Source organism: Sciurus vulgaris (assembly GCF_902686455.1).
Source record: "Sciurus vulgaris genome assembly, chromosome: 3".
NCBI lineage: Eukaryota > Metazoa > Chordata > Mammalia > Rodentia > Sciuridae > Sciurus > Sciurus vulgaris.
In genome coordinates this window covers 90,119,525-90,132,961 of record NC_136463.1, presented here as the reverse complement: position 1 = coordinate 90,132,961, position 13,437 = coordinate 90,119,525, and the positions used below count along the sequence as shown (strand labels likewise).

Sequence of the window (13,437 nt, the reverse complement as noted above, 5' to 3'; positions counted from 1 at the left end):
ACCATGGATACATGGTGCACATCTCTGACCATCTTGCGGTTTCTGTCTCCTGATTCCTGCTCCCCACAGACAGCCTTTCTCATCAGTGCCTCGTGGGGTCTGCAAGACATTTTTTTGCAAACACAGAAACCCAGAAGTGATGCCCACACACATCTTCCAGTTGTTACTACTGTTAGCTGTAATATATATATATATATTTTTTTTTTTTTAAATCTTTTTTAGTTGTACATGGCACAATACCTTTATTTTATTTGTTTTTATGTGGTGCTGAGGATCGAACCCAGTGCTTCACACATGCTAGGCAAGCACTATACCACTGAGCTATGACCCCAGCACTGGATGTAGTATCTTATCCTTGCTAGTCTTTTAAACATCCTGAGCTTTGTCACAAGCAACTGCTTTTGCTGTTTTGTGTGAAGTGGAATGCAAGCAGAGAACCTTTAGGAATAACTTCCTAGTGAGTGCCTGCCTGCTGCTGCTGACCCGTGTGATGAGGCAGTGGGTTGGGGGATGTGGCCAGGAAGCTATAAACCACATCCTGATCATGTTTAGTGGGATAACTTGCTCCCTGTAAGTATGTTCTTCAGATGATAACTATGGAGGCTGCTTCTGAGAGGTGGAAACCAGAGGGAGGACCAGGCAGAAATGAAGTTTGAGAATCTCACCATGAAAACTCTGCCTCTGGGTTCCTCCTTTATACCTTTGTGGTCAAGTCATCAAAGATCCTGTGCTGGTCACTCCCTGTGCTGCTAGCTACTGACAGCACATCATAGAATGCCGAACAGTGTTTTAGTCTGGCCCTTTGCTTCCTGTGAGGCCCCTCATCATCTTGCCCCCTTCTTCCTGGTTGGACTCATGTCTTCCCATCCCCTAGCTTATGGCTACTCCAGCTCACAAATGCATCTTATGGTCCCCAAAGGAATATAACTCTGCTCTTTGCCCTCTTATTTATACCTTTTCTTTCCTTGGTCTCAGACATCTGTGTCTCCTGACCCCACCATCTTTTTCTAGCTAAATTTGACATATTCTTCAAAATTAAGATGAAAGATCACCTCTTCCAGGAAGCCTTCTGTGGTCCTCCAGGCCGATTTAAATGCCCCCTTTCCCTCATAGCCCCATGGACACCACAAATTAGAAACTCGATACACAGTACTTGATCTTCTCAGTATTGCTTTCTGCTCTAACATGCACTCCTTAGTGCTGAGGCCTCTGCCTTCTGTCTGTGTTCTCAGTCCTAATACAGTTGCTCTGCAGATATTAGCCGGATGGAGTCAATTTTGATGAATTCCTCTGGAGGCCACTGTGGGTGCAGCAGGTTGAGGATGGGTGTTTGCAAAGAGATCTCAGACAAAGGAATAGCAGCTTTCTCATGTGAATGGAAGCAAGGAGGGAAACTGCAAGTTGGCATCTTCAACTTTGTAAATGGCTGGATTGCAGGAGCTCATTCTCTCTCTCTCCTGCTTCCTGCCTGGCTCCCTGATGTTTCCTTCTCCCTCCACTGCCTCCTGAACTGAAAGATCCAGGCTTCCATTAACAGGGACTCGCCACCTGACTCTGTTGGAGCACATCTTCCCTAGTCTCCAAGCTCACAAAGAGCTGCTGTTTCTAGTCAGGAGTGGAGGCGTGGTCTCAGCAGCTGCTTGCCTGTTCTGTCTCCCTTCTCCTTGCATTCTGCATACAGCATCTAATTAAAAGTGTGACCAGAGCACATTAGCAGGAGGGTGTCCTTGCCTCACAGCCATGACAGGGACACAGGGTTGCTGGGTGACAAACCCAGCTAGACTCCTCATCAGGCCACGTGGGCTACACTGCCTTCTTGCTTGGGTCCAGAGGGGTGGAGGCCTCTTGGGAGCTCTGTGAGGTCTTTCCCTTTTGCCTCTCTGTCTCTTTCTGATCATATTTGTTAGCCAGTTGGACAAAAAGGGGTTTTCTGGTCTGTTCATATTCTGGGCTGTGATTTGATCCTCTTAAAACTGCCCTTTTAAGGTGAATATCCGTGGGAAGTCCTCCTGGATAGGAAGTGACTTTGCAGGTCCTGTGCCTTATTCTGAGATATAGGAGTGCTGAGATTTGGAAGGCACAGATGAAGCCAGAAGGGAGGAGAGAACCTGCTTTCACTCCAGTAAAGTAAGCTGTTTCTCATTTCCTCCATCCTCCATGCCTGACACCCATCCCTCCTGGCTGGGGAGGGTATTCATCCAGTCCTTAGTGAATGTCACTGCCTGTCAGTGAAGAATACTCTGCTGTGCTAGGCACCACACAGGATGTCAAGAAGCCAAACTGTCTGTCCCCTTGAAGAACTTGGGTCTTAGTGGGCAGGTGGTGACCAGGCACTGGGGTAGGATAATGAACCCAAACCTCCAACATTGGTTGCACAGGGATGCTCAGGAGAGGGCATCACTGACTTATTAAAGATGGTCTGCAGCACCCAAAAGGATGAAGTGTGTGTTGGAGCTGTCTGTGTAGAAGCCAAGGATGCCCTGGGGTGGGAGGAGTGGGGAAAGGTAGCTGGCCTCAATAAGAGGAGCTTGGGTTGTGATGTCCATGTGGCTGCATTAGTGTGTCCAAACTGCTACAGCAGAGTACCACAAACTAAGTGACTTAAACAACATAATTTCTCATACTGGAGGCCAGAGGTTTAAGATCAAGGTGTCCGAGACTCTTTGCTTGGCTCATAGCCCTTTGTCTTGTGCCCTGTCTTCACACAATCTTCCCTGTGTGTCTGTGCCCTAATTTCTTTTTCCTATAAGGGCACCAGTCATGTTGGATTAGGGCCCACTGTAATGACTTCATGTTAACTTTTTCAGTTCCTTAAAGACCGTTTCTCCAAATACAGACAATATTCTGTAGTACAGGAGTTTAGAGTTTCAGCACATAAATTTTGGGGAAGATACGGTTTAGCACATATCAATAACCTTACCCAGTACCAGGCCTTTGGAGGAAGCTAAGATCCCAAAGTAGAGTAAATTCCTCAAAAGAGCATCACCTTCAGTGAAAGGGAAGACTGAAATAAATACATGCACCATCCCAGGAGGACACTGAGGAAGCTCTCTGTTTAGTAGCTCTTCTTGGGGTGAGGATGGGGTAGGGGTGTGGAGTCTTTCACTAGAATTTATAACCATGAGGCACACCTCATATACATTTATGTTTGGAAGTTTCCAAGGTCAATTCTTTGGAAAATAGACCCTGAGACTCTGAGATGTACTGGAGGAGGTTTATTGAGGGTGGGATCTAAGGGTTGAAAGGAGCTCTTAATAATAATGCTTGGAAGGGAGCCAGGGTAGCAGGAGGACAGAGGGAAAAGTAGAATTGCCTGTTGCCTTGGAGGCTCATCCTGTAGGGACTTGGAAGCTGGGATGGTCCTCTAGAAATGTCCAGTGGATGTCAGGAGGTCAGACTAGTCCTTGGAGTAGGCTGCTTCAGGGACCGGTGGTGTTAAGGAGTGTGTGAGAATTATGAACCACCATGCATATTGAGGGAAAAAAGGGTTCTTTAATGAGCATGCCAGGCAAGCCGTGAGGGAGCAGGCTGACACCTCAGAGTCATCCAGAACCTGAATTTTGGAAGTACAGAGTTTATAAAGGCAAAAACCATGAAAACTACAAGAACAATTGAGGCACATGTAGGTCAGAAAGACCCTGTTTAGACAGATTTTTGATTACATGAGAGAATTGTTTTGATTATACATTTCAGAGTTATTTTGTTATTTTGTCAGGGACAAGTTGGAAGGTCCTCCTGTACTGTCAACGTAGATACAGCTTCAGGAAATTGAAAGGAAAACATTACAAGTGAGCATACAATGGAGTCAGGTCAGAACAAAATGGCATTACTTTGGTTGTTTTCCAAACTTTGGGAAGCAGCTTCCTTTGGTGTAGGACTGTTCCGGATTCCAGGAGAGGAATGCAGTCATCACAGCACTGGCTCCTGGCAGCTAGGGGAATGTGTGCCTAGGCCTTGAAGAAGGGTCAGGGAGCGTGCCATGACATCCACTCCAGGGTTTTTTTTTTTTTTTCTTTAAGACCCCCACCCCCACCAACCCCCAGTGCTGGGGATGGAACTCAGGGTCTCACCCATGCTACGCCAGTGCTCTACCCCGCAGCCCATTCTAGGTTTATACACTCTATTTCACCTGGAAACCCTCAGTCTTATCTCAGTTAATGCTGAGCTATTAACATGAATGTGGTCTTAGGTTGTAAATCCCACTGGAGCATCTGCAAGAAGCCGGTGAAGAACATTGATCAAAGGTCTGCAGATGTTCTACAGATGTCACCATACCAAAGATAAGCTCATGGTCCAATGTTAGAGAGTTCCCAAGAAAAGCGTCCCTTATGATTGAGAGCCATACAAGCAGCATGATGAGAAATGAATTCCAGATGAGAGAATTATCTGACAAAATCTGTAAAATACATATGTTTACTATGATAGATATAAATCATGTTAATTAATATCAATAAATCAAGCACACTAAAGATGACAATGAACAGAGCAACTGGAAAGTAATCAATATATTTTTGATATTTTTATTGAAGTTTTAACCTGAGTGTAGTTATAAAAAAAATAAGAACTACAAAAATCTCCATTCTCCTGTTTCCCTCTTGTCCTCTTAGTAGAAACCACTTTACTTATGTAGTTGATTCTTTGTTTACCTGTATGTGTATAAATAACAAGCTGCTAATGCTAATTCTTGATTTTTTTTCAAGTTTAGTCATTATTTGTTGACTTCCTAAGATGAAAGAAGGCAATTTATTCTTTTATCCTCCTGGCCCCACATAAGCCTGCTGATTTCCTGAAGTTCCCTCCATGCACAGTAACTATGGTTTTAATTATTATGACTATGCACATCCTATTCAGTGAGTCTTCAGTGAAGCATGATTACTTCTTTGTTGCACAATTTTTGATTTTTCTCAGGGTTTAATATCTGTTTATTCCTGTGTTTACTTTTCTGTGAATTTATTTCTTGTTAAGCTCTTAATTCATTTTCTATTTCAATCTCTATTTCTCTGAGATACTTTCAGATGCACAGATAATTCCATTCATGGAATGAGATCCATTTAGATCATTTGGATCCATTTGAGTACCACTAATCCATTCTGGTTGCCTTTTGTAGTGCACAGCTATATCCTAGCATCTCTCTTTACTATGCTTTTTTGAGGATGACCTTATTTTTCTTCCTTGTTGGGCTGCCTTTTTTGCTGGATACCTGGTTTTTCTGTTTGGTTCACTCTCTATGGGGGGGAGGGTATTTTCTCCTACCTCCCTAGTAGGTATAACTTTCAAGTTGTGTAAGGCCTGAAATATCTTTAATATAGCCTGACATTTGATTGATGGGTGGATAGAAAATTCCTGGGTAGGAAATAATATTCTTTAAGAGTTCTGAAGGTTTTATTCTATTTTCCTATAATTTCTAGTGTTGCTTTTAAGTCCTAAATTACTCCAAATCCTAATCCTTTTCATGACCTGGCTGTGGTGGGGGTCTCGTTTATCTATCATGCCCCTATGTTCTCTTTTTTTCTTCCTGAGAAATTTCCTCAACTTTTCCTGTCTTTCTATTGAGAACCATTTCCACTATCAAATTTTGTTTTCTAATTGTATGAGTTTGTTTATTTTAAAAATTGTATATGTCTTATTTTAAGGATTTAAAAAATAGATCCTTTCTTATATTCTGGAAATGCTTCTGTTAGTTTTTTTTTTTTTTTTCTTTAAAGAAAGTTTTCTGTTTCTTGCACTGGATGTCTGCTTATATTAAGAATGGGTACCCAGTGTGGTGGTGTACACCTGTAATCCTAGCAACTCAGGAGGCTGAGATAGGAGGATCTCGAGTTCAAAGCCAACCTCAGCAACTTAGTGAGGCACTAAAAAACTCAGAGACACCTGTTTCTAAATAAAATATAAAAAGGTCTGGGGATGTGCCTCAGTGGTTAAGTGCCCCTGCGTTTTCTCCCTGGTGCCAAAAAAGAAACAACAACAACAACAACAACAAAAATGTAATTAAAAGACTGATTGGATATCTGAGTATGTGGTTGGTGTTCACTGTAGGGTGATGTGGTTGGTCTGTTTTGTTGGTAAATTCCATTTGGTACTTCCAGACCCTTCTTCTTGCATCCCTTCTCTCAGTATCTGGTAGGGTAATTGTGGCTGAGTAGGTACTGCCCTTCTGTGGAAAGGTGGGGAAGGAATCTGGAAAGCTGCTTTTTAAAAAAATTTTAAAATTAGAGCATTTTAATTGTGCATAGTATTTGGGTTCATTTTGACAAAATTATACATGCAAGGAATTTGATTTCAATCCCCATTCCCCCCCACTTTCCTCCCCTTCTCTCTTTCCCTTTTCTTCCTCATCTACTCTACTGTTCTTCCTTTCTTCCTTTCTTCCTTCTTTATTTTCAATTGGTACTTTTTACATACACATAAAGGAGAAATTCCCCTTGTGTTATGGTTTGGGTGTGAGTTGTCCCCCAAAAGCTCATGTATGAGACAATGCAAGAAGGTTCAGAGGAAAAATGATTGGGTTGTGAGAGTCTTAGCCTAATCAGTCAATTAATCCCTGATGGGATTAACTGAGTGGTAACTTGAGGCAGGCGGGGTGTGGCTGGAGGAAGTGGGTAATAGGGGGCTTGGTGATGGGGTATATATTTGTATCTGGTGAGTGGAGTCTCTCTGTCTGCTTTCTGATCATGATGTGAGACACTTCCTTCCACCATGATGTTCTGCCTCACCGTCAGCCCTGAGGAATGGAGCCTGCAGTGTATGGATTGAAACCTCTGAAACTGAGCCCTCAAATAAACTTTTCCTCCTCTATAATTGTTCTGGTTGGGTTCTTTTAGTTACAGCAGTGAAAAAGACTAAAAGACCTTGGTACATTTATATATGCCTTTGACTTGATTTTGTTAAATTCATTCCATATTTTGCCCTTTCCCTTCCTTCCTCCCTCCCCCTTGATTTCCCTCTACTCCACTGATCTTCCCTATATATTTATGATTTCTGATTTCCTCCCCCACTGCCTTCTTTCCCTTATTTTGCTCTTGCTTCATATGAGAAAATATTCAACCCTTGATTTTCTGAGTCTGGCTCATTTCACTTAGCATAATTTTCTCCATTTCCGTCCATTTACTAGCAAATGCCATTATTTCATTCTTCTTTATGATTGAGTACAACTCTTTTTTTTTGTGTGTGTGTGTATCTATATCTATATCTGTATCTATGTCTATATCTATATATCTATATATTACATTTTCTTGATCCATTCATCTATTGATGGGCATCTGGGTTGATACCATAATTTGACTATTGTGAATTGTGCTGCTATAGACCTTGAAGTGGATATATCACTATAGTATGCTGATTTTAGTTCCCTTAGGTAAATACCAAGGAGTGGGTCCTATGGTGGTTCCATTCCTAATTTTTTGAGGAATCTGCACACTGCTTTCCAGAGTGGTTGTACAACTTTGCATCCCACCAACAATGTCTGAGTGTACTTTTCCCCCACAGCCTCTTGAGCATTTGTTATTATTCATGTTCTTGATCTTTGCCATTCTGACTGGAGTGAGATGAATTCTTAGTGTAGTTTTGATTTGCATTTCCCTATTGCTAGAGTCATTGAACATTTTTTCATGTATTTGTTGGTCATTTGCATTTCTTCTTTTGAGAAATTTCAGTTTAATTCTTTTGCCCATTTATTGATTCAGTTATTTGTTTGTTTGTTTTTTTTGGTATAATGTTTTTTGAGTTCTTTATATATTCTGTATATTAATCCCCTGTAGGAAGAGTAGCTGGCAAAGATTTTTTTTGTCCCATTCTGTAGGCTCTCTCTTTACTCTCTTAATGCTTTCCTTTGCTTTTCAGAAGCTTTTTAATTTGATGGCATCCCACTTGTTGATTCTTGGTTCTATTTTTTGAGCTTTAGGGTTCTTGTTAAGGAAGTTGGTGCCAGCACCAACATGATGCAGTGTTGACCCTGTTTTCTTACAGCAGTTGCAAAATTTCTGGCCTAATTCCTAAGACTTTGATCCATTTTGATTTGACTTTTGTGCATGGTGGGAGAGAGGGATCTATTTTCATTCTTTTACATATGGGTATTCAGTTTGGAAAACTGCTTTTTAAAAAAGACTTTGAACACTCTTATCTTCTCTTTATTTTATGTCTTACCAATTCCCCCCTTCTTTTTTGGGTGTCCTGAGGTATAAATTGGGTTGCTTTTTTGTTTTCACGCTGCTGTGTTAGGAATTTGCTTTCTGGAGCCTGTTAAATCAATTACCACTTGCCCATATGTTTTGTAGCTTCTAAAAATTGTTTTTGTTGCCTCTTTCCTTTTTTCCTAATGGGTTTGTCTTCTTAAAAAAATTCCTCATCTCCTAGTTTAGTGGGATGTTTAGAAGAAGCAAAAGTAAATGTGAGGAACCATCTTGCCATATTTCCCTGGAAGTGTCAGAGAACAACTTTGTAATGAAAAATATGCTAAGCGAACCAAAAACCAGACGTAGCTAGTGAACCAAAATATAGAACGTACAACAAAGTGATTCTTCTCTCTCTTGTTTACTAGGAGACATGGAAGACAGGATAAGTTCCAACATGAACAATTAAGAATTCCAAAAGCAGAAAGAGAGGGAATGGAAAATAGTCAATGTTTTAGAGGCATCTAAGACTGTTTGCATGGAGACTGATGGAAAGGATTGAGGACATACCATTCAAATCATGGAAGGAAAAAAGAGAGCACTTACCTCATTAGGTAGATGACAAAAGTGAAGTAAATGACACAGAAAAAAGTATATACTCTGCACAGTAAAACGTAGGGGGAAAAAACCAAACATTTCTTCAATTACAGAAAGTATAAATGGATTATATAAACCAGGTAAAAGAGAAGGGGGCTTAAGGGTGTAGGTCAGTGGTAGAATGCTTGCCTAGCATGCGTGACGTCCTGGATTTGAAGCCTTGGGTTTAGTGCCAGCACTCCCCCCTGCCAAAAAAAGTCAGAAATAAATACTAGTAAACATTTTTGTAGCTATACCAATCAGAGAAAAAAGACATGAAGACCAAAAGCATTATTAGGCATAAAGGGTATTACTATAGAAATAAAAGATTCATTTTACCCAGAATATAAAAACACTTGCAAATATTAAACAACAAAGCCTCAGAGCACCCAATCAAAAATGGATGGAATTAAGCCAGGTGTGGTGGGGTAGCCTGTAATCCCAGGGGTTTGGGAGGCTGAGGCAGGAGGATCGAGAGCAAACAGGAGGCGCTAAACAACTCAGTGAGATCCTGTCTCTAAATAAAATACAAAATAGACTTGGGGATGTGGCTCAGTGGTCGAGTGCCCCTGAGTTCAATCCCTGGTAACCCCCGCCAACCGAAAAAAAGGGCGGAATTATAGGTATAAATGGATAGATCATAATTTTAACTGTAGACTTTCATAGACCTCTTCTACTACTGGATAGAAAAGACCAAAAAATTAGTGAAGACACGAAAGGTTTGACTTATATAGTTCAGTGTGTTTCAACATTTTTGACTGCTATCGATAGTAAGAAATGCATACATGACTTAGAAAACTTATGTGTATACTTACTCTATGTCATCATATCTAAGACCCTTTTGGTTATGATGTGACATGATTTTTTGGTGTTACTAGGAAATAAGAATGCTGCCATTAAATGATATCATGCTGCTCATTGTGTGAGCTACTCAATAGCAGAGTTGTTAAAATGTGAAAAAATATGTTCACTTTGATAATTTCTATCCTCTCTCATTTTAAAAACTGCTAGTCGTAACCTATCAAATTGACTTTATGCCCCAATAGTGATTGGTAACTGTCAGTTTAAAGGGGTCAGTTTGGAACCATGCATCCAACAAATATGCTTCAACATCACGAACATGTGTGCGGTGTCACAACTTCCATCATCACAGAGGAAGTCTCATTAAAATTTCTAGGAATCTTTATTTTGCAATGTTCCTTGATCATGATACAATGGTAATTTGAAGTTGAATTTAGCTAAAATACTCTTATATAACTATATATGATGGGAAATAAAACAGCACATTTCTGAGTAGTGAAGGATGAAAATTATTTTAAACATTAAGAATTATTTAGAAATTAAAATGAGAAATTGAAAGTTGATAAACAAAACTGTCTAAAACAAGAAGCTAAGAAACAGTAAAGATGTCATGAATGTAACAGCTACAAAGAAATGATACATTTAAGAATAAACTTAAATGATACATTTAAGGAAGCAAAAATGAAAGAAAATCAGTAAAACCTTGGGCTGGGGTTGTGGCTCAGTGGTAGAGCACTTGCCTAGCATGTGTGATGCACTGGGTTTGATTCTCAGCACTGCATATAAACAAATGAATAAATAAAGGTCCACAACAACTAGAAAAAAATAAGAAAAGAGAAAAAAAAAAAAGAAATTCAGTAAAACCAAAGCCATTATTTTAAGTCTAGTAAAACAGCCTTAATTCTGATAAGATTAATTTAAAAAGAAAATGAATGACTGAAAGGTAATTAGAAATGAAATGAGAGGTATCATACATAATGAAGAAAAAAATTTAGGAACTGAGATTATTTTTTATAATTTTATGCCATAAATTTGACAGCTTAGGTGAAATGCATAGTTTCACCTAAGAATAATAACCTGCTCTGATTGGCTCAAGGGAAAAGAAAATTGACCTGAGTGGTCTGTGGCCACTAAAGAAAAATCACTGCAGTGGTCACAGACCATTAAAGACTTTCCTCCCAGCCAGTGGTTCTCCATCAAGGGTGCCTCCGTACTTCCCTCCCTTCCCAGGCAACTTCTTTCTTCCTCAGCAGACATATTGGTTGTCATATCTGGGAGTGGAGGGACTTCTCTTATCTCATGGGTAGAGGGCTGAACATCTTACAACGCACAGTACAGCACAGGACAGCCTCTCTCAGAACAGAGTAACCTGACTCCAAAAGTCATTAGTGCGGTGGTTGAGAAACTCTACTCTCATGCTCACAATTAGGAAAGCAATGTAATAAAAGCAGCATTTCTCCTTAGATTAACCTGTAATTTTACTAAGAATTCTAATAGTTTTTTTTTAATGAAGTTGGTGAGCTCTACAATAAATATATGAAGGAATAGAAGACTAAGAATAGATAAGGTAATTTTTCAGAACATGGTACATGCTCTTGTCAGAACTTCTAAAACTAGAGCAGTGGAGATTGTGATATTTTTAGGGACATATAGACCAAGGAAGTCGACTAGGGAGTCCAGAAATAGTACCACTCAGATATGGAAATTGGGTAGATATGAGGCTGTATCATACATTAGGAAGGGAATAATGGTACCAGGACAATACACTGACTATCTAGAAATAAAGAAAATAAATTCGGCCTCCCATGTATACAAATATAAAATCCATGTGAATTAAGAAACCAAACTTGAGCTGGGCTTGGTGGCACATGCCTGTAATTCCAGCTACTCAGGAGTTCAACCTGGGCATCTTAGGGAGACTTACCTCAAGGTAAAAATAAAGAGGCCACACACAGAAGCTGAACCTGAACAGCAAGGATTTAGAACTTAAGTAGATGAAAATAAGAGACTATCCATACAACCTGGAAAGATTTCTTAAGACACTGAGAGCTCTTATGTATGAAAGAAAACATGGATACATTTTATTAAGCATACCAACAATTTTGTGCATTGGAAAGCGCCATGTAAAATATTGGGCTGGAGTTGTGGCTCAGTGGTAGAGCACTTGCCTGGCATGTGTAAGGCCCTGGGTTTGATTCTCAGCACTGCATATAAATAAATAAATAAATGATTCACTGATAACTAAAAAAAAAAATTAAAAAGTAGTACACAAGATATTTACAAAGTATTAACTTTTGTGTGGGTGAGGAAATAGACAAGATTGTGGTAGCACTTTTGTTTGTAACAGAAAAAAAACTAGGAGGGAGACAGAGGTCCATTAATAGGAAATTTGAAAGACATACTGCATTGTCTTAATACAGCAACTCTATCTTTAGCAGCGTTGTTCTGCTCTCTCAGACCTAATGTACCTTTTTTACAACCAATATTTTATCATACCTTTTTACAATCTCGAACTACTATCTATACACACCACTTATAAAAATAGTATTGTATCCTAAATGTAATATAATGGAGAAATAAAGGAAGGTAATTTTGGTAAAAAGCATATTTAAATATATAAAAGATGGTATGACAATATTGATAGATAAAGCTTACCTGCTGACACATGCATAAAATGAATGGGTTTGGATTTGAGAGGCAGGAAGAGTCATACTGTTGACAATTTCCTCTGCATGACATTTTGAAACAGGGCTAAGTAGGAGTATTGGTAGGCGTACATAGAATCATCATGAATGCAACAGCTACAAGAACAGGCTAATATGAATGTTTTGTGATGTGTTTTCATTACCTTGTGTGGAGTGACCATTGATGACCTAATTTTTTGAATTGGTTTATAACTGTAGAGGTTTGAATAAAACTAAATGTACTTTTCTCATGATTTATGTGGTAGTTAAATTCCTGGAAAAATTGATGATCCTTTAAAACTAGGCAGAATGAAGCAAAAACTCAACAGTATAGAGTTCTATGCTCAGATAATTTTTTTCATATAAATGAGTATCTTTTGAGTTATCTGAGTTGAGTTATGGAACAAGGGAAGGATCTTCACTGTGCATGACTATCTTTGAATATTTCAGGATACTAAGATCCCTGGCTCCCTCCCACCAACTAAGTGCCATGATATCCCCCATCTGAAGTTGTAACAAAGAGTGTCAACCCTACAAATGTCCAACATGCACCTAAGGACAGTAGTGCCTAATGAGAGCTGGAGAAGTAGAACAATTAACATGGATGAATCTGGAAACCAATGCTAAGGAATGAAATAAGTTGTAAGACTAACAATTGTATAATCTTTAACAATACAGTGTATTGGTTGTGGATGGGAATGATGAACTCAAAAGAGTGACTATCTTGGGATGGTCAGAGACAAGGATCAAGGAAGAATGTGCAGGAAGCTTCAACCATAATTGTAATAAGGTGTTGGGATTTGTCAAAACTGGTGGTAATTTATTGATCTTTTTAAAAAATTACCCTATAGCTCCTTGTATGCTTAAAAACCTTACTCAATAACCTTAGGTGAGACAACAAAAGATGAGGCTAAATAAGATAAGTTCATTTGGGTATATACTGAGGAGTGGGATAACTGGGTCAAATGGTGTTTCCATCCCAAGTTTTCTGAGGAATCTCCATACTGCTTTCCAGAATGGCTGCACCAATTTGCAGTCCCACCAGCAATGTGTGAGTGTATTTTTTCCTCTACCAGCATACTATAGTGATGCAGCCACATCAGTGTTTGTAGCCACTCAATTCCACAATAGCTAAGTTATGGAACCAACCTAGGTACCCTTCAACGAATGAATGGATAAAGAAAATGTGGTACATATACACAAAGGAA

General features: G+C 39.5%; 1 protein-coding gene across 1 annotated transcript in view; it reads left to right on the top strand.

Moving 5' to 3' along the window:
- LOC306658026 (uncharacterized protein) overlaps positions 1–13,437 on the top strand; it is a gene marked incomplete at its 5' end in the record, with an annotated part of 151,004 nt that overhangs the window by 11,300 nt on the left and 126,267 nt on the right. The gene's annotated exons all lie outside the window — the stretch shown is intronic.